The following is a 20,377-nucleotide window of genomic DNA, read 5'->3' on the forward strand; positions in this document are numbered from 1 at the left end:
CATTATGAGTACGGGTCCTGATCTTAGATCAGCACTCCCACTCTGAGACGCTTTATGAGTACGGGTCCTGATCTTAGATCAGCACTCCCACTCTGAGACGCATTATGAGTACGGGTCCTGATCTTAGATCAGCACTCCCACTCTGAGACGCATTATGAGTACGGGTCCTGATCTTAGATCAGCACTCCCACTCTGAGACGCATTATGAGTACGGGTCCTGATCTTAGATCAGCACTCCCACTCTGAGACGCATTATGAGTACGGGTCCTGATCTTAGATCAGCACTCCCACTCTGAGACGCATTATGAGTACGGGTCCTGATCTTAGATCAGCACTCCCACTCTGAGACGCTTTATGAGTACGGGTCCTGATCTTAGATCAGCACTCCCACTCTGAGACGCATTATGAGTACGGGTCCTGATCTTAGATCAGCACTCCCACTCTGAGACGCATTATGAGTACGGGTCCTGATCTTAGATCAGCACTCCCACTCTGAGACGCATTATGAGTACGGGTCCTGATCTTAGATCAGCACTCCCACTCTGAGACTCATTATGAGTACGGGTCCTGATCTTAGATCAGCACTCCCACTCTGAGACGCATTATGAGTACGGGTCCTGATCTTAGATCAGCACTCCCACTCTGAGACGCATTATGAGTACGGGTCCTGATCTTAGATCAGCACTCCCACTCTGAGACGCATTATGAGTACGGGTCCTGATCTTAGATCAGCACTCCCACTCTGAGACGCTTTATGAGTACGGGTCCTGATCTTAGATCAGCACTCCCACTCTGAGACGCTTTATGAGTACGGGTCCTGATCTTAGATCAGCACTCCCACTCTGAGACGCATTATGAGTACGGGTCCTGATCTTAGATCAGCACTCCCACTCTGAGACGCATTATGAGTACGGGTCCTGATCTTAGATCAGCACTCCCACTCTGAGACGCATTATGAGTACGGGTCCTGATCTTAGATCAGCACTCCCACTCTGAGACGCATTATGAGTACGGGTCCTGATCTTAGATCAGCACTCCCACTCTGAGACGCATTATGAGTACGGGTCCTGATCTTAGATCAGCACTCCCACTCTGAGACGCATTATGAGTACGGGTCCTGATCTTAGATCAGCACTCCCACTCTGAGACGCATTATGAGTACGGGTCCTGATCTTAGATCAGCACTCCCACTCTGAGACGCTTTATGAGTACGGGTCCTGATCTTAGATCAGCACTCCCACTCTGAGACGCATTATGAGTACGGGTCCTGATCTTAGATCAGCACTCCCACTCTGAGACGCATTATGAGTACGGGTCCTGATCTTAGATCAGCACTCCCACTCTGAGACGCATTATGAGTACGGGTCCTGATCTTAGATCAGCACTCCCACTCTGAGACGCATTATGAGTACGGGTCCTGATCTTAGATCAGCACTCCCACTCTGAGACGCATTATGAGTACGGGTCCTGATCTTAGATCAGCACTCCCACTCTGAGACGCTTTATGAGTACGGGTCCTGATCTTAGATCAGCACTCCCACTCTGAGACGCATTATGAGTACGGGTCCTGATCTTAGATCAGCACTCCCACTCTGAGACGCATTATGAGTACGGGTCCTGATCTTAGATCAGCACTCCCACTCTGAGACGCATTATGAGTACGGGTCCTGATCTTAGATCAGCACTCCCACTCTGAGACGCATTATGAGTACGGGTCCTGATCTTAGATCAGCACTCCCACTCTGAGACGCATTATGAGTACGGGTCCTGATCTTAGATCAGCACTCCCACTCTGAGACGCATTATGAGTACGGGTCCTGATCTTAGATCAGCAGTCTTAGATGCGACTGTACAGCTTTTGGAGTCAAACTTTATTAATAAACATAATATGTGGGAATAATGGGTGTTTTCATTAATGTTGAAAAGAATTGCTAATGTATTATATGTAGAATTAGAGACACAACAGACGCATAAAGGTTCTGCTGTAATTCATCTAATGGTGCCATCTAGAGGAACAATAATACATGGCATTGAAAATATAAGAAAATGCCGATCTCATGTTGATGAAGTGATATTAAACAGTTTTATTTCCCCCTTTATCATTTGAGTCATAATCAATGAATGATATGTATTAACCCATACACATCATTGGTGTTGATACATAATTCTGATAATTATTATAATATAATGATTATATCTATCCGGCAGGCTATAGAGAGAAGCATTTGATCTCTGACAAACTGGAGGAGCACTTATATTATTATGTCTACATTTTCATATGCATTTACTGCACTTTTATATTTTTGGAAACATCAGTCAGAAAGTCCTGCCCCCTAGCGAACCAATCAGTACTTCGCTCTATTGTTTGATTTCTTGACATTTAGCTTTGAAAATCTGTGCCATGCCCCGAGAACGGAAGAATTATCCAACAATACTCTTTCACCTTTTTCCTGCTAGATTTACATTATTGTCCACGATCAGGTATAAGCTATAATCTACTTTTAATAAGTTATGACTATAAATTTAAAATAGAAAGTGATGGGAATTTAAATAGTGATTTCTCGGGACTTGGAGCGACTTGGAGAGTGCGTTCACGCCCGAGAAAGAATAGATAAATAGGCCGAATAGATGTAGATATTATAGCACAGGTTTTAAGATCAAGATGTATACGTTTTGCTACGGTCAGTGACTGAATTGAAACTGAACCTAGCTATAGCTCAGTCTTTTTGTTTACTCAGGTGGCATTGAGTGAAGTCGGGTTTTGCCATGCATCGCATGGTCGCTTGGTGACATTGGGGTGAGTCTTTTTTTTGTATGCAGTTCTCAAGGCAACCAAGGCCTGCTACTTTTAAGTCTGCCAATGCTGCAATTTCGCTGTCTCTCTGAATTCCTGCTACGACTGCCTTGGATGATATAACCTATGAAGCACAAGGTAAGTTTAGAATCTGTAGTGTTCTTGTGTGTGTGTGTGTGTGTTTGTATGATAAAACCTCCCAACTCCATTGTGCTATGCAAAGCTATTCCTAAATTATTATGTAAAAATGTCATACTGTACATTAGTAGTATCTATGTATTACTTTGTTGTTACATAGTCATTTTACAATGTCACTACACAAGAATGAACAATTGACAAGTCTGATGGGCTCTCTTGGGCGGCCTCTGTGTGCTTTACCCAGTGGACTCAAGGAACCACTAACGCCCTGTAATGTTTCTCTTAATTTCACTGCATTAGTGGGACTGTTGTCCTCGGCTCACTAAACATTGATCAACCTTGACTAACTGATATAGCATGTTGTCCGGATGGAAAATCTTGTGGGTAGGCAGTTTGGAGACTTGGGAATTCTGTAATAAGTTGACCTGGTATTAGTCACCTAAACTACTGTGGTCCCCTAACTTTGGTTTTGCGAAGTTAAAACTTTGAGCATTATTCACAGCACTAGGCCCAGGCCTGTTTGTCATTCTCCTAACATGAGCACCCAACAAACTCTGCTCTGTGACTGTCTGCACATCCTTATCTCTCCCCCTTGCCTCGTAAGAAGATTAGCCTATGTTGCTTAGATATTTAGCAGGTCATCTTAGCTAATATTCACTGGACTGGGCTCTCTCTCAGCTTGAGTGATATCCTGAGGCTTCAAATAGATTCATAGAATCATCAGAATTCTCGTCTTCAGCCTAACAAAACTGAAATGTGTTGCTTTTGGCTCCGTTGATGTCTGTTCTGACAGCTTTGGGAGGGGGGGCTGGGAGTCTGTCGTCGTCGGAGGAGGAGGAGAGCCTAGCTGGCAGGGGCGTTAATTAGCCTAGCCTGGCAGCTCCCGTCATCCCAGTCTCGAAGAGAGACAGCTCCCCTGGCACCCCAAGGAGTGACCTAGATGTCAGTGTGGCTCTGTGGGGCTCCTGTGGAGATGTACTAGTGGGTGTGCTCAACAGATCAGCCCTGTCTGTCTGTGAGCTGTAGGTAAACCCCGCACGGTTTGAAACCCCAGCCTGACCACATAACAAAACCTTGGAGTACCTCAGGGCTGTATGGACACGTCGCTTGGATTTAAGCAACAGGTGAGTCCACATCCTTTATGCTTTACAATCAACAGAATGGCTATATTGCTGTATTGACGAGTGAAGATGTGCATACTAGCCTAATCAATGTATCAAAGATATGATCTTACAGTTTCAATTTATAGTCCTACTTAAGATAAATTGTTTATTTTGTATGCATCCTATCTAGGCTACATCAAAATAAGTCTGATATTCACTAATGAACGATGTCCCAGATCTGAAATTAGCATTGAAAAATGCCCTGAAGTTGTTTATCTGCCTGAAGTGCATGCTGCGTCAGCCCAGCTGCCTCTTCTCCTCTATGGAGAGAGATTCTCCATACATTTGCGTATGAAATGAGGACAGAGGGGCTATATGAGCCTGCTGGCGTCTCAGATTGTTCTGGCAAATCTCACATAGCAACTTCCTTGAGAGGAAGGATGCTTAACATGCTTTTTACATTGGTATCACAACCCATTTTTTTGAAAATCATGATGAAATTGTTCATTTTAGGCCCCTTTTAGACCTATACATACCTCCTGTAAGACCCTATTATAGTGTTTTCTCAAATATGGAGTATGTCTAGATTCTGAAATACACATTTTCACATTCATTTATTCAACATACAAAATCTGAATATTCATATCTCAAAACTACACTTTTGGATGTTGCTTATTGTTAGACATATTTTTTGTAACAATATATTCTTCAAACACTTCTGGGTCTTTGTGTCTTGCAAAACTGATTTGTTATCCTAATAGACTCTGTTCCATTCTTCGTCCTACAACACATTCACAGGTAGAATGTCTGCAGTATGGTGAGGAGGTACGTGTCACTCATACAGATGAGGCTATAGCTGCTTCCCACTCAAACCCCCAGAAACTTCTCTCATTTGTCTTCTCTCCCTGATTTTTTTTGTTGTCCATGAGTCAATGCTGTGTGAATAATGATTGGCTGAAGGTAGAGATAAGAAGTGCAGCTTTGAGGCCTGTTGTTCTCCGAGCTCAGTAAGGCAGGGTTTGGTGCTGTCTGTTGCTATGGTGACAGTCAAAGACTCCATGACATCAAAAAATAATTTTATCTTGATATGAACCCCAGATGTGATCCCATTGCTAGCCTAAATAGCTATATACAATCTCTCAAAACTGAGCAATTAAATTGGATAAGTCAATTGATCTTCATAATATGCATATTTACCTGAAACTGAAACATGTATGTTTATTTCTTCTAAGATTACTTTAGGAATTAATATCCCTCTTCCCCTCTCCTGTATGAAAGCCCTTCTTTTGTACAGGCCACGTGGTCTGGGGGTCTAAACACAGACCTGGGAGACCAGGGTTCAATCCCTGTTCCCACCCTTTGTCTCTCTCTAATCTGTCTCCCCATATTATAGTCTGTCTATGAATAAAGCAAACATTCCCCCCCCAAAAAAAATGTAAAGAGAGAGAGAAAAAGCCCTTCTACGTAAGCATGAAATATTGGGCATTCTGAAGGAGTGACACATGATTATCTGTTTATTAAGATGCTTCCATGTTAACAGTAGGGAGCAGCTGTTTATGAGGATGATGTCACGTTCCTGACCTATTTCTGTTAGTTTGTTGTATGTGATAGTTGGTCAGGACGTGAGTTTGGGTGGGCATTCTATGTTTTCTGTTTCTATGTTGGTTTATGGGTTGCCTGGTATGGCTCTTAATTAGAGGCAGGTGTTTGGCGTTCCTCTAATTAAGAGTCATATTTAGGTAGGTTGTTTCACAGTGTTCGTTGTGGGTGGTTGTCTCCTGTGTCTGTGTTTGTCGCACATTACATTACATTTAAGTCACTTAGCAGACGCTCTTATCCAGAGCGACTTACAAATTGGAAAGTTCATACATAATCATCCGGGTCCCCCCGTGGGAATTGAACCCACAACCCTGGCGTTGCAAGCGCCATGCTCTACCAACTGAGCCATACGGGACTGTTCGGTTTGTTTTGTTTATCGTCATTTTTATGTGTAGGCTATTTTCCCTGTTCGTGCATTCTTCGTGTTTATGTGAGTTCGTCGTCCAGGTCTGTCTACACCGTTTGTTGTTTTGTTAGTTTAGTCAAGTTCGTGTTTTCGTGTTTTTCTTTAATAAATCATGTCTTCAAACTCCGCTGCATTTTGGTTCAATCCCTGCTCCTCCTCATCGGATGAAGAGGAGGAGGAAAACCGTTACAGAACCACCCACCGATCCAGAACCAAGCGGCGTGAATTCGAGCAGTGGCCTGCTACACAGGAATCATGGACTTGGGAGGAAATATTGGAGGGTAAAGGACACTGGGCTCACATTGGGGAATATCGCCGCGCTCGTGAGGAGATGGAGGCAGCGAGAGCCCAAGAGCGGTGGTATGAGGAGGCAGCAAGGAGACGTGGCTGGAAGCCCGAGAGGAGACCCCAAAAATGTCTTGGGGGGGGGAGGCTAAGAGGTAGTGGGCCAAGGGCAGGTAGGAGACCTGCGCCCACTTCCCAGGCTTACCGTGGAGAGCGGGAGTATGGGCAGACATCGTGTTACGCAGTAGAGCGCATGGTGTCTCCTGTACGTATGCATAGCCCAGTGCGGGTTATTCCACCTCCCCGCACTGGTAGGGCTAGATTGGGCATTGAGCCAGGTGTCATGAGGCCGGCTCAACGCGTCTGGTCTCCAGTGCGTCTCCTCGGGCCGGCTTACATGGCACCAGCCTTACGCATGGTGTCCCCGGTTCGCCTACATAGCCCGGTGCGGGTTATTCCACCTCCCCGCACTGGTCGGGCGATGGGGAGCATTCAACCAGGTAAGGTTGGGCAGGCTCGGTGCTCAAGGGAGCCAGTACGCCTGCACGGTCCGGTATTTCCGGCACTACCTCCCCGCCCCAGCCCAGTACCACCAGTGCCTACACTACGCACCAGGCTTCCAGTGCGTTTTCAGAGCCCTGTTCCTCCTCCACGCACTCTCCCTATGGTGCGTGTCTCCAGCCCAGTGCCTCCAGTTCCGGCACCACGCACTAAGCCACCTGTGCGTCTCCTAAGTCCTGTGCACACTGTTGTTTCTCCCCGCACTCGTCCTGAGGTGCGTGCCCTCAGTCCGGTACCACGCACCAGGCCTATAGTGCGCTTCGAGAGGTCAGTGTGCCCTGTCCCTGCTCCCCGCACTAGGCTTGAAGTGCGTGTCCCCAGTCAGGTGCCTCCAGTTCCGGCACCACGCACCAAGCCTACAGTGCGTCTCAGCCGGCCAGAGTCTGTTGTCTGCTCAACGGCGCCTGAACTGCCTGTCTGCCATGAGCCTGCAAAGCTGCCCGTCTGCCATGAGCCTACAGAGCCTTCCACCAGACAGGAGCAGTCTGAGCCATCCGTCTCCGCAGCGCCATCTGAGCCATCCGTCTTCCCAGCGCCGTCTGAGCCATCCGTCTCCCCAGCGCCGTCTGAGCCATCCGTCTCCCCAGCGCCGTCTGAGCCATCCGTCTGTCCCGAGCCATTAGAGCCGCCCGTCTGTCCCGAGCCGTCAGAGCCGATAGTCAGTCAGGAGCCGCTAGAGCCAGTCGTCAGTCAGGATCTGCCAGAGCCGCCAACCAGACAGGATCTGCCAGAGCCGCCAACCAGACAGGATCTGCCAGAGCCGCCAACCAGACAGGATCTGCCAGAGCCGCCAACCAGACAGGATCTGCCAGAGCCGCCATCCAGACAGGATCTGCCAGAGCCGTCAGTGAGCCATGAGCGTCCAGAGCCGTCAGCCAGCCATGAGCGTCCAGAGCCGTCAGCCAGCCATGAGCGTCCAGAGCCGTCAGCCAGCCATGAGCGTCCAGAGCCGTCAGCCAGCCATGAGCGTCCAGAGCCGTCAGCCAGCCATGAGCGTCCAGAGCCGTCAGCCAGCCATGAGCGTCCAGAGCCGTCAGCCAGCCATGAGCGTCCAGAGCCGTCAGCCAGTCATGAGCTGTCCCTCAGCCCAGAGCGGCTATTTATTCAGAACTGCCCCTCAGTCCAGAGCTGTCTCTCTGTCCGGAGCTGCCTTTCAGTCCGGAGTTGCCCCTCTATCCTGAGCTACCTCTCTATCCTGAGTTACCTCGCTATCCTGAGCTATCCCTCTGTCCTGAGCTATCCCTCTATCCCGGTGCTGCCCCTGGTGTCGATGTTACCTAAAAGATTTAGTGGGTGTAGGATGAGGGCGGTCATTGGTAGGGGGAAATGTAAGCTGGGATTGACTATGGTGGGGTGGGGACCTCGCCCTGAGCCTGAGCCACCACCGTGGTCAGATGCCCGCCCAGACCCTCCCCTAGACTTTGTGCTGGTGCGCCCGGAGTTCGCACCTTATGGGGGGGGTTATGTCACGTTCCTGACCTATTTCTGTTAGTTTGTTGTATGTGATAGTTGGTCAGGACGTGAGTTTGGGTGGGCATTCTATGTTTTCTGTTTCTATGTTGGTTTATGGGTTGCCTGGTATGGCTCTTAATTAGAGGCAGGTGTTTGGCGTTCCTCTAATTAAGCGTCATATTTAGGTAGGTTGTTTCACAGTGTTCGTTGTGGGTGGTTGTCTCCTGTGTCTGTGTTTGTCGCACCATACGGGACTGTTCGGTTTGTTTTGTTTATCGTCATTTTTATGTGTAGGCTATTTTCCCTGTTCGTGCATTCTTCGTGTTTATGTGAGTTCGTCGTCCAGGTCTGTCTACACCGTTTGTTGTTTTGTTAGTTTAGTCAAGTTCGTGTTTTCGTGTTTTTCTTTAATAAATCATGTCTTCAAACTCCGCTGCATTTTGGTTCAATCCCTGCTCCTCCTCATCGGATGAAGAGGAGGAGGAAAACCGTTACAGATGAAGACAGACTGTTCATTGCTCTTTAATCACAGTTCATTAGCTCTGTGTTCTGTATCAAATTATTGAATGACGGCCTTACTACCTTAAAGATGGCCTGCAGTTTTCAGTGTAGTGAAGTCACATCTGTCTTCAGAGAAGTAGGGATGCAGTGGTATAGTGCTGCATTTGACTTTCCCCAGATGTTAGTGCGTACGCAACATTACTGTGTGTGCTTGTCTGTGGGAGCATCCCAAATGGCACCCTATTCCCTAAGGTCCTTGGTCAAAAGTAGTGCCCAATGTAGGGGAAAGGGTGACATTTATAATGCAACCTGTGAATATGTGTGTGTGTTGCATTTGAAATTTGTTGTACCAAAAACTGGGCAAAGTGAGTTATGCTTCCCTCACTAATCCTGTAATATTACTGCATTTGGTTTCAGGGTATCCAGTGCCCCCATGACAAAGCTTTCCATAAGAATGACAGACCTATAGCCAGGTCCCGAAGGCTAGATTCTGAGCCATGGCTGTGGGAGGTGGGCTTCAGAGGAGCACCAGAGCAGACTATCAGGATGCTGGGTGTCACCACACTTGGCTAGAGGTCAGAGGTCATACTTGAGAGAGAGAAGCAGAGAGAGAGGATGGAGACCAGAGGGCGCAGTACCAGGGCAGGGGTTCTGTTCTGGACCCCTGCTCCTCAACACCCCTCTCCCTCCAGCTCCATAGACTCAGACGTGGACTGGTGGGATGAAGATGAGGAGGAAGGTGGGGACAGGAAAGAAGAGGAAGAAAAGGACTTCCACAGCCAGATGGATGACAATGGGATTATAGGACTGGAGAACGCCTTGCAGAATGTGGGTCTGGGAGAAGAGGAGGAGGAGGGAGAGGAGGAGGGAGTGGAGAATGGAGAGGATGATCTGCCCTGGTACTCTGGAGCCTTGGACCCAGAGGGACCCAGGGAGGGGTTCCTGTCCTCCAGTAGGGCGGCTGGGATGGGGCTGGACTAGAGGTTGGAGCAGGTAGACCCGTTGGAGGAGCTGAGTTATAACCTGAGTGACCTGCAGAGCTCTGAGCCTCTGTCTCAGTCTGAGCCACCTGGAGAGGACACGCAACCCTGTCATTCGGTGAGTCACACACTAACAAACACTACAAACATTGTCATCACTTCTTTAGTCAAATAATAACACATTTCAGCAAAGCCAAAAGCATCAAAGCCTCAGGCCTAAGTCCCCTAAGATCTGCAAGCAGGGGTGACAATTGCAAGGGAAACTGCTACATTTATCTTGATATTTGACCTAGGTGAGTGTATAAAGACAAATCTGAACTGACTCTTTCTCCCTTTCTCTGCTAGATGTCCTGGAGTCCAACGACAGTGTGGAGATCTGGAGTGAGGATGAGGAGCAGCAGCAAAAGTATGACGAGGTGCAGAGCTGGTGGTCCACAGGCAGCGGATGGAGCATCTCCCAGAGAGAGACAGACAGCTGGACATGACAGAGGATGAAAGGAAAGTAGAGGAGGATGGAGAGGAGGAGGACAGCGAGCCTCATGCACACACTGATATTATGTCATGTCCTGTCATAGCGGAGGCTGGGTCATGCTGGCATCAGGGCCATAGTGTCAGAGGAGAAGAGAGAGAGGTCAATGCCATAAGAAGTTACAGCGCCAACCTACAAATAGAAGAGACTAGTGAACTCTCTGACAGTGACAACAGAGGGGAGACACGATTTGTAGAGAGTGACAACAGAGGGGGGACATGGTTGGTAGAGAGTGTCACCTGACAATCCACGAGCCATGGCTCGTTCCCCTCAGAAAGGCTGGCATGCACCCTCACAGTCCCCTCCTCGCAGCAGCACCCAGGACAGGAGCCTCCGGACCCACAGGGAGAGTCCCCCCAAGCCCTAACCCAGGAGTCATGACCCTGACATGGACAAGGGCTGGAGAGGGCCACTGACCTACCCCACCCCAGACTTCTCTGTTGTCACTCTACGGTTGTTAGAGAGTGACAACAGAGGGGTGACACTGTTGTTAGAGAGTGACAACAAAGGGAGGACATGGTTGGTAGAGAGTGACAACAGAAGGGGGACACGGTTGGTAGAGAGTGACAACAGAGGGAGGACACGGTTGGTAGAGAGTGACAACAGAGGGGGGACACGGTTGGGAGAGAGTGACAACAGAGGGGGGACACGGTTGGTAGAGAGTGACAACAGAGGGAGGACACGGTTGGTAGAGAGTGACAACAGAGGGGGGACACGGTTGGTAGAGAGTGACAACAAAGGGAGGACACGGTTGGTAGAGCATGACAACAGAGGGAGGACACGGTTGGTAGAGAGTGACAACAGAGGGGGGACACGGTTGGTAGAGAGTGACAACAGAGGGAGGACACGGTTGGTAGAGAGTGACAACAGAGGGGGGACACGGTTGGTAGAGAGTGTGTCTGAAGACCTCTCCTCCCTTTTCCCTCCTGATCTGCTCAGTCCACCCCCCACGTGTCCCTTCTCCCCTCCCAGAGGTTGTACCTTTCTTTACCTCCTCGACTTCTCCTCCGAGGAGTTGGCTAATGCTCCCGGGATTGAAGCTGAGACATTCCCGGAGGAACCCACCTTTACAGAGAGCCTTCCGGAATCCCGCAGCAGCCAAATGAGCCATGCACCCAGGCCTCATTGGCAGCCTGAGTCAGGGGGGGAGGAGCTCAAGACTAGGACCTCCCCTTACCCAGCAGCCATCTTTCCTGAGCATGGGATATCTTACCGACTCAGAGAGAGAAACAAGGGGGGTGAAGAGAGCCTACAGGATGAGTCAGGCACTAACTACTGGCAACACGCCTCTCACTCTCCGAGGAAGATGAGACAGCACTCACCTGACACTCCACGAGCCATGTCTCGTTCCCCTCAGAAAGGCTGTCATGCACCCCCACAGTCCCCTCCTCGCAGCAGCACCCAGGACAGGAGCCTCCGCACCCACAGGGAGGGTCCCCCCAAGCCAGGAGCCATGACCCTGACATTGACGAGGGCTGGAGAGGGCCCCACCCCAGACTTCTCCAAGGTAGAGCCCAGGGTCCGCTTCCCCATGAACGGCTACACCCTTGACCCCCCAAGAGCAAAGGCTCCCCCAGAAAGAGGTCTCTGTCAGTGGAGCCCACCCTGGTGTTCAAGTCCCCTGCTGACATAGTGAGAGAGGTGCTGCTGAGCAGTACAGACGGACCACCTCACCCCCCAATGGGCCCCACAGGCCCCTAAACTTCACAGTGCCAGAGGACTTCAGATGCCCACGACAGGCCAGCACTCTGGTACAGCAGCTGCAGGTACATACACAGAGAGTAGGACAACACCACAGGCACACGCTCAGACTAACTCTGATTCCTTAGCATTCTGACAGACTCAGACTAACTCTGATTCCTTAGCATTCTGACAGACTCAGACTAACTCTGATTCCTTAGCATTCTGACAGACTCAGACTAACTCTGATTCCTTAGCATTCTGACAGACTCAGACTAACTCTGATTCCTTAGCATTCTGACAGACTCAGACTAACTCTGATTCCTTAGCATTCTGACAGACTCAGGCTAACTCTGATTCCTTAGCATTCTGACAGACTCAGGCGCAAAGGCTAAACAACTTTCCGTGTCTTCCTTACACTGACACTAATTCACTGAATGATGCTCCAATTGTATAGCTCAGGAGTAGGACCTACTGAAGAGATGAGTCTTCAATAAATACTTAAAGGTTGAGACCGAGTCTGTGTCTCTCACATTGGTAGGCAGACCATTCCATAAAAATGGAACTCTATAGGAGAAAGCCCTGCCTCCAACTGTTTGCTTAGAAATTCTAGGGACAGTAAGGAGGTCTGCATCTTGTGACCGTAGCGTACGTGTAGGTATGTACTGCAGGACCAAATCGGAAAGATAGCTAGGAGCAAGCCCATGTAATGCTTTGTAGGTTAGCAGTAAAACCTTGAAATCAGCCCTTGCCTTAACAGGAAGCCAGTGTAGAGAGGTTAGCACTGGAGTAATATGATACATTTTGTTGGTTCTAGTCCAGATTCTAGCAGCCGTGTTTAGCACTAACTGAAGTTTATTTAATGCTTTTTCCGGGTAGTCTGGAAAGTAGAGCATTGCAGTAGTCTAACCTAAAAGCACGGATTAATTTTTCTGCATAATTTTTGGACAGAAAGTTTCTGATTTTTGCATTGTTACGTAGACGGAAAAAACCCGTCTTTGAAACAGTCTTGATACTGTATGTTCGTCAAAAGAGAGATCGGGGTCCAGAGTAACGCAAAGGTCCTTCACAGTTTTATTTGAGACGACTGTACAACCATCAAGATTAATTGTCATATTCAACAGAAGATCTCTTTGTTTCTTGGGACCTAGAACAAGCATCTCTGTTTTGTCTGAAACACAGGCTTCCAGCGAGGGCAATTTTGGGGCTTCACCATGTTTCATCGAAATGTACAGCTGTGTGTCATCCGCATAGCAGTGAAAGTTAACATTATGTTTTCGAATGACATCCCCAAGAGGTAAAATATATAGTGAAAACAATAGTTGTCCTAAAACAGAGCCTTGAGGAACACCGAAATGTACAGTTGATTTGTCAGTGTACAAACCATCCATAGAGACAAACTGATATCTTTCCAACAGATAAGATCTAAATCAGGCCAGAACTTGTCCATGTAGACCAATTTGGGTTTCCAAACTCTCCAAAAGAATGTGGTGATCGATGGTATAAAAAGCACTAAGTTCTAGGAGCACGAGGACAGATGCAGAGCCTCGGTCTGACGCCATCAAAAGGTAATTTACCACCTTCACAAGTGCAGTCTCGGTGCTATGATGGGGTCTAAAACCAGACTGATGCCAGACTGACAGCTTTTTCAAAAAAAATTGAGAGGAATGGTAGATTCGATATAGGCCGATAGTTTTTTATATTTTCTGGGTCATGGTTTGGCTTTTTCAAGGGAGACTTAATTACTGCCACTTTTAGTGAATTTGGTACACATCCGGTGGATAGAGAGACATTTATTATGTTCAACATAGGAGGGCCAAGCACAGGAAGCAGCTCTTTCAGTAGTTTAGTTAGAATAAGGTCCAGTATGCAGCTTGAAGGTTTAGAGGCCATGATTATTTTCATCAATGTGTCAAGAGATATAGTACTAAAACACTTGAGTGTCTCCCTTGATCCTAGGTCCTGGCAGAGTTGTGCAGACTCAGAACAACTGAGCTTTGGAGGAATACGCAGATTTTAAGAGGAGTCCGTAATTTGCTTCCTCAAAGAAGTTCTTGAATTTATCACTGCTGAAGTGAAAGCCATCCTCTCTTGGTGAATGCTGATTTTTAGTAAGGTTGCGACAGTATCAAAAATATATTTTGGATTGTTCTTAATTTCCTCAATTAAGTTGGAAAAATAGGATGATCGAGCAGTGGTGAGGGCTCTTCAATACTGCACGGTACTGTCTTTCCAAGCTAGTCGGAAGACTTCCAGTTTGGTGTAACGCCATTTCTGTTCCAATTTTCTGGAAGCTTGCTTCAGAGCTCGGGTATTTTCTGTATACCAGGGAGCTAGTTTCTTATGACAAATGTTTTTTTGTTTTTAAGGGTGCGACTGCATCTAGGGTATTGCGCAAGGTTAAATTGAGTTCCTCAGTTAGGTGGTTAACTGATTTTTATACTCTGATGTCCTTGGGTAGGTGGAGGGAGTCTGGAAGGGCATCTAGCAATCTTTGGGTTGTCTGAGAATTTATAGCACGACTTTTGATGATCCTTGGTTGTGGTCTGAGCAGATTATTTGTTGCGATTGCAAACGTAATAAAATGGTGGTCTGATAGTCCAGGATTATGTGGAAAAACATTAAGATCTACAACATTTATTCCACCGGACAAAACTAGGTCCAGAGTATGACTGTGTCATTGAGTAGGTCCGGAGACATGTTGGACAAAACCCATTGAGTCGATGATGGCTCCGAAAGCCTTTTGGACTTTTCCATGTGAATATTATAGTCACCAAAAATAAGAATATTATCTGCTATGACTACAAGGTCTGATAGGAATTCAGGAAACTCAGTGAGGAACGCTGTATATGGCCCAGGAGGCCTGTAAACAGTAGCTATAAAAAGTGATTGTGTAACGGCAGTCCTCCTCCTCTTCATCTTCGGAAGAGGAGGAGTATTGAGGGAACCAAGGCGCAGCGTAGTGAAAAGACATATTTTATTAACGAAACACGAACTTGATTAAATTAACAAAAACAACAAACGGTGTAGACAGACCTAGACGACGTACTTACATAAAACAAGAAAAAACGCACGAATAGGAACATAGGCTACACAAACCGAACAAACCGTAAACAGTCCCGCGTGGTGTACAGACACAGACACGGAAGACAATCACCCACAACGAACACTGTGACAACGCCTACCTAAATATGACTCTTAATTAGAGGAACGCCAAACACCTGCCTCTAATTAAGAGCCATACCAGGCAACCCAAAAACCAACACAGAAACAGAAAACATAGAATGCCCACCCAACCTCACGTCCTGACCAACTAACACACATAAACTAACAGAAATAGGTCAGGAACGTGACATAATCCCCCCCATAAGGTGCGAACACCGGGCGCACCAGCACAAAGTCTAGGGGAGGGTCTGGGTGGGCATCTGACCACGGTGGTGGCTCAGGCTCCGGGCGAGGTCCCCACCCCACCATAATCAATCCTAGCCTCCATCTACCCCTAAAAATGTCCACCCATATCTTACCCCCACAAAATCCTCTTAGTAACATCCATGACAGGGACAGCACCGGGACAGAGGGATAAATCAAGACAGAGGGATAGCACAAGACAGAGGGATAGATCAGAATAAAGAGGTAGATCAAGATAGAGAGGGAGATCATGATAGAGGGGCAACTCCGGACTGAAAGGCAGCTCCGGACAGAGAGACAGCTCTGGACTGAGGGGCAGTTCTGGATATATAGCCGTTTCTGGCTGAAGGGCAGCTCCTGGCTGACTGACGAATCTGGACGCTCATGGCAGGCTGACGGCTCTCGACGCTCATGGCTGGCTGACGGCTCTCGACGCTCATGGCTGGCTGACGGCTCTCGACACTCATGGCTGGCTGACGGCTCTCGACGCTCATGGCTGGCTGACGGCTCTCAACGCTCATGGCTGGCTGACGGCTCTCGACGCTCATGGCAGGCTGACGGCTCTCGACGCTCATGGCAGGCTGACAGCTCTGGACGCTCATGGCTCGCTGGCGGCTCTGGCAGATCCTGTCTGGTTGGCGGCTCTGGCAGATCCTGTCTGGTTGGCGGCTCTGGCAGATCCTGTCTGGTTGGCGGCTCTGGCAGATCCTGTCTGACGGACGGCTCTAGCGGCTCCTGTCTGGCGGGCGGCTCTAGCGGCTCCTGTCTGGCGGACGGCTCTGTAGGCTCATGGCAGACGGGCGGCTTTGCAGGCTCATGGCAGACGGGCGGCTTTGCAGGCTCATTGCAGACGGATGGCTCAGACGGCGCTGGGGAGACAGATGGCTCAGATGGCGCTGGGGAGACGGATGGCTCAGATGGCGCTGGGGAGACGGATGGCTCAGATGGCGCTGGTGAGACGGATGGCTCAGATGGCGCTGGGGAGACGGATGGCTCTGGCCCGATAAGGCGCACTGTAGACCTGGTGCGTGGTGCCGGAACTGGAGGCACCGGGCTAAGGACACGCACCTTCATACTAGTGCGGGGAGCAGGGACAGGGCACACTGTACTCTCAAAGCCCACTCTATACCTGGTGCGTGGTACCGGCACTGGTGACACCGGGCTGAGGACAAGCACATCAGGATTCTACAGGGAGAGTGCGTGGAGGAGGAACTGGGCTCAGGAGACGCACTGGTAGCCTAGTGCGTAGTGTAGGCACTGTAGGTACTAGGCTGGGGTGGGGAGGTGGCGCTGGAAATACCGGACCGTGGAGGCGTACTGGCTCTCTTGAGCATTGAGCCTGCCCAACCTTACCTGGTTGAATGCTCCCGGTTGCCCGGGCTATGTAGGCGAACCGGGGAAACCATGCGTAAGGCAGGTGCCATGTATGCCGGCCCGAGGAGACGCACTGGAGACCAGACGCGTTGAGCCGGCCTCATGACACCTGGCTCAATGCCCAATCTAGCCCTACCAGTGCGGGGAGGTGGAATAACCAGCACTGGGCTATGCACTCGTACAGGAGACACCGTGCGCTCTACTGCGTAACACGGCGCCTGCCCGTACTCCCGCTCTCCACGGTAAGCCTGGGAAGTGGGCGCAGGTCTCCTACCTGCCCTTGGCCCACTACCTCTTAGCCCCCCCCCAAGAAATTTTTGGGTGTTACTCACGGGCTTTTTGGGCTTCCGTGCAAGACGCGTTCCCTCATAACTCCGGTTCCTCTCTCTCTTTTCCTCCACTCTCCGAGCTGCCTCCAGCTGTTCCCATGGACGGTGATTCACTTTAGCCCATGGTCCTTCTCCGTTAAATATTTGCTCCCAACTCCACAAGTCCTGTATACCTCCCCGTTGCTCCAAATTACGCTGCTTGGTTCTGGATTTTTGGTGGGTGATTCTGTAACGGCAATACTCCTCCTCTTCAGATGAAGAGGAGGAGGACTGCCGTTACAGATTGAGAGGCTGCGTAGATTTCATGACTAGAAGCTCAAAAGACGAAAACATCGGGGGGGTTTTTGTAAATTGAAATTTGCTATCATAAATGTTAGCAACACCTCTGCCTTTGCCGGATGCACGGGGGATATGGTCACTAGTGTAACCAGGAGGTGAGGCCTCATTTAACACAGTAAATTAATCAGGCTTAAGTCGTGTTTCAGTCAGGCCAATCACATCAAGATTATGATCAGTGATTAGTTCATTGACTATAACTGCCTTTGAAGTGAGGGATCTAACATTAAGTAGCCCTATTTTGAGATGTGAGGTATCACAATCTCTTTCAATAATGGCAGGAATGGAGGAGGTCTATATTCCAGTGAGACTGCTAAGGCGAACACCGCCATGTTTAGTTTTTCCCAACTTAGGTCGAGGCACAGACATTGTCTCAATGGGGATAGCTGACCTGACTACACTGATTGTGCTAGTGACAGACTCCACTAAGCTGCCAGGCTGGCTAACAGCCTGCTGCCTGGCCTGCACCCTATCTCATTGTGGAGCAGGGGAGATAGAGCCCTGTTTATGTTGGTAGATAAGATGAGAGCACCCCTCCAGCTGGGATGGAGTCCGTCACTCTTCAACAGGCCAGGCTTGGTCCTGTTTGTGGGTGAGTCCCAGAAAGAGGGCCAATTATCTACAAATTCTATCATTTGGGAGGGGCAGAAAACAGGGGGGGACACCCCAGTGGACTGTACTATTATAGCCTGTTTAATCATCCTAAATGGACCCTATTCCCATTCAGGGCTCTGGTCAAACGTAGTGCACTATAGGATATAGGATGCCATCTGGGACATTGTTTCAGAGGGCACCCTGCATGTACAATACACTACCTACTGAAGAAAAACACCAGCCTCTGTTGTTGTTGGACTATTCTCAGCACCTCTGAAGAGCCACATTGGTATAGTGGGTCAAATGAAAGAATTACGCTCTCAAAGTATGTTATGGAAAGGGGGTTGTAAAAAGACAGTAGCAAACAGAGTTTGTGGTGGTAGAACCCAAGGAATGTTGGGTTCTCATGTAGCTATAAAAGCTATAGAATAAGATACAAATTCTAGCACAGTGCATTATTACTAGAACTTCTTTAAATGCTGCTTGTGTATCACAGTTTACTATTTGGTTAGACGGTTAACAACACAACTTAGCTTTTGCGATTGGGTTGGTAGGTCCTCATTTCTCTCTAACCCCAATACTAGGCACACACTAAATAGACCCATCCTGTCATGTGGGACACAGTCAAGTGACTCTGCAGTTCACATTAGAACAATCGCATGCATTGATTTTGCCCTCCTGACACAGTCAAGGAAAACAGGAAATGACGTAATTGATTTCAGAGCCCTGTAGGGGAGTCCTCTTCAGATGGACAGTGTAGTGACAGTTTGTTTTCATAGTCTTGGGCATTCACAGTATCTTGCCTCATTAATGTTGGTTATAGCCTAGTCATTGATTTGAAGTGGAAACTAAGGCTCGCACACATCGTATCGAATATGGTTCTAGCAGGAGTATTCCTTCCTCCTGTCCTCTGTCCCATATTCCTTCTCCAGCTGCAGAACACTCTACTCTTAATGCTATTTCATATCAGCGTAGCCCCTCATACTCTTCTCCTTACCCACACAAGCACACAGCCATCTGTCTCTCTCCTCCTCCTTCTGGAGACATAATAGTGTAGATATGCAGGGAAGGCCAATTCAAACCTAATCCTTTATCGAACACAGCCCAATATGTGCTTGTATGAAAATGATTAAATGGCTGTTTCTGACAGTTAGCCTATTCTCCATTCTGTTCAGTGGGCACTGGGTAGTCATGGCAGGTGTGTTTGTTGAGATGGTGCTACACAGACACTCTGGGAGGTCAAGCAGAGGTCACTGTGATTTACTGTCTCAAGGGCTTACCAGAGAGGGGCAGTCCGCTTCAGCCACAGCCATCACTAACACACCCACTCTTTCCAATCAACGTTCTATCGTCCTCAGACAGGCTGAGAGGGGTTGTGATAAAACCTCTCCACAAAATGGAGGATGTGATGGATATACATATATACACATAGAAATACAGAGGCTAGAGCCACCCCATAGACTTCAGACTTTTCTATTTTGAAAAGCATATCTCTTCCAAGATAGCATAACTATCAAGGTCTTTATTTAAATCCCTGCCTCTGTCTCTACAGCTTATGACTCAAACACATTTAGACTATCGTTTACCTAATTTATGTTTAGGTGGCATAAATCTCATTGATTTGACACCTGTTTCTCTCTGTGGTTGTGTCTCTCCAGGTGGGCCTCTACTCTGACCCTCCCAATTACAGCGACGCTGTCTAATCAGGTGTGCTCCATGAAGGTTCAAAAGTCATGACCTTAACCTCTCCCCAAGCTCAGAGGGCGGAGCTCAGCTCAGGCTCCATTCACCTGAATGAACAGGCTGCCCACCAAGGTACTAACAGTCATCTTTGAATGACTTCTGCATCCCAAATGGCACCCTAATCCCTTTATAGTGTACTACTTTTGAAAAGAGCCCTATGGGTAATAGGCTAACATTGGGGACACAGCTAAAATTTGGGACACAGCTATTGCTTTGCTTAAATATGTTCTTACACTCCATTGATGCATGAGCAACAGCTAATTGGGATCCTAATAAATAAATCATTCAACAATTCTTCACACATTTCAATTGTCCTTTAGTGCAAACAAATGTTCTCTCCTCCACACTAAAGGACCTGGTGGAATCTCCCCTGTGCGTCCCTCCTCAATGGCCTCCTCTTCCTCGAGAAGCCTGGGCTCTGGAGTTGCAGAGGGCTCTCAAAGCAGACTGACAGATTCCTCCACCAGGTGCAGACATTTGAAGAGCTCCTGAGGAGAGGGATACTCAAACCGTTTGAGCAGATGAAGGTATTGTTCTGATATTTATCTCCCATGAGTCTTGCAAA

General features: G+C 48.4%; 1 pseudogene; it reads left to right on the forward strand.

The window, feature by feature from the left end:
• Positions 1 to 2,382: 2,382 nt before the first annotated feature.
• Positions 2,383 to 19,772, forward strand: LOC129819182 (microtubule organization protein AKNA-like; annotated as a pseudogene).
• Positions 19,773 to 20,377: the final 605 nt, after the last annotated feature.

The sequence above is a fragment of the Salvelinus fontinalis genome, chromosome 21 (genome assembly GCF_029448725.1).
Source record: "Salvelinus fontinalis isolate EN_2023a chromosome 21, ASM2944872v1, whole genome shotgun sequence".
Classification (NCBI taxonomy): domain Eukaryota; kingdom Metazoa; phylum Chordata; class Actinopteri; order Salmoniformes; family Salmonidae; genus Salvelinus; species Salvelinus fontinalis.